This window comes from Entamoeba invadens (genome assembly GCF_000330505.1).
Source record: "Entamoeba invadens IP1 unplaced genomic scaffold scaff_1105074724775, whole genome shotgun sequence".
NCBI lineage: Eukaryota > Evosea > Mastigamoebida > Endamoebidae > Entamoeba > Entamoeba invadens.
In genome coordinates, this window is record NW_004443536.1 from 200,727 (window position 1) to 202,954 (window position 2,228).

Below are 2,228 nucleotides of genomic sequence, written 5' to 3' on the forward strand. Positions count from 1 at the left end.
GAAATATATATTATATATATAGATGTATATATAATGTATGATATAGTGTATTTTTATTATAATATATTATTATTATTATTATTATTTATACATTAAAACTCAATTGTGTTTTTCTCAACTTATTAATAATAGTCGAGACTACATGGCTCTGAGCAGTCATCTACTATAACCATCTTTTCACCTTTCTTCGAGTTGATCCTCAGAGTTGTTTTTTTGGCTGGTGTTTGAAGTTACTTTTTCAAATGTAGCCTTACCATAGTTTGTGTAAGACATTAAGTCTTTCATGCAGCTCACAACTACATGATTTATATTTTGGTTGAAGTTCAATTTAATCTTCAATAGTTTCTCAATTCTTTCAGTTGATAATCTGTTTATTTGTCCACTTGTTGTAAGTACTATAGAAATTATTGTAATATCTATGTTTCTACAGTTTCGAAGTTTATCAGCAAGTACTTCGTACTTAGACACTTTTTGAAAGAATGCTTTTCCGATATTCTCGTCTTTGACAATTGTTACGTCAATTATGTAGCCCTTTCTGTTCTTATTATCTTGCCAGTATAAACTGGAAAACAAAATTCGGAATTGGATTTTTTTTTCATTTTTGCTAAATATTCAGGATTTTTATGCAAATCATTTTTTCTTAATAAAAAATATTTTGGGCAAAAATGCTTTTTTGAAGAAAAAGTTCAATAAAATAAGAAGGAAAAAAATAGAAAAATGTTTTTTTTTCGAATAAAAGTTTCTTTTTTTTGTCCCAAAAGTACAATTTTAAAAAATATGTCAGACAAATGAAAACAAATCATAATTTTGATATTTTATTTAAAATAATAAGTTATTATAACAAACAAAAAAAATCCAAAAATAATTTTAATGGTCAAATATTAAAATAAAATATTATTATTATAGTTTTATTTTTAAAATATTATAGAATTTACAACCAAACCAAATATAAAGTCAAAGTTTATTGTTAAATCAAAAAACTGTCTATAAAAATAATAATAAACTAAAAACACCAAATGAATAAAGACGAGCTGATTGCTTTAGCTTTGCAAAGTGGAAAACACTTTTCAGAAATTGAAAAGTTGTTCAAAGTGCCTCCCAAAAAAGTTGCAAGAATTGCAAAATGTATAAAGAATGGAGAACCAATAAAGGTATTAAAGAGGGGAAGAAAGAAAATGACAGTTGATGTCGAAAAAATGATTGACAAAATCACAACTAAAATCCGTTGTCTTCTTGTAAAGAAGTTTTGATAAAAGTCAACAAATCAACAACAACCATTGAGAGAGTACGGAAACGGCTAGGATACCGTTACTCAAAACAAATTTCAACTCGGGTATTAACTAATCAACAGAAATTCAGAAGAAAGTAATTAGTGAAAACTGAATTTCAACCCAAAAACTTTAAAAATGGGAACATTCGATAATATCTGACGAAAGTCGTTTCGGAGTTTTTCCGGATAAAAATGGTGCTGGCGACCAAAGAATTATTTAGCTCGTTTACGATTGTTCAACAAAACAAACGACAGAAACAAATGTTCATTAAAAGAAATTCAACCACTTTTTTCGAAAACACCGAAACATAACACGACTATTATGGTATGGAGAGCAATAGTAAAAAATTTAAGAGTGAGTTATTGCTTTGTCCACCTCGAATGAACTCTTCAAGTAACATAAAAATGCTTTCAGAAAACAATTTTTTTGAAAAATTGAGAAAAAAGAAAAAGAGCAAGTTATTCCACTTTCAACGAGACTGAGCACCTCCCCACCGTTCGAAAACAGCAAAAAGTTATTTTAAAGAAAATAGAATAAGACTACTGCCATGGCCTCCTGCTTCTCCGGATCTCTCACCCATTGAGCATTTATGGGGAATCATGGATAAAAAATTGAGAAAAGATTATCCAATTATCCGATCCGAAAAAAAGTTGTTTAGTGCTCTCAAAAAAACATGGGCCAAAATTCCCCGGACAACTATTGATAATCTGATGAACTCGATTAAAGCACGCTTTGAAATGTGCCACGGAGAAAGAGGTGGACCAATTGCACACCTTTTAGATTTCAAACAATTGAAAAGTTCAGAAATTTTGAATTAGAGTACCGTGAAAAATCACTGCGGCGTGAAATATTACTGCGAATTGTTATTGGTCAAAAATAATGTTATTAAGGGTTTTAAACCATTTTGGGTTATTTTTTGTTATACGAGGCTGTTAAAATGAAAAAGCGATAATTTTG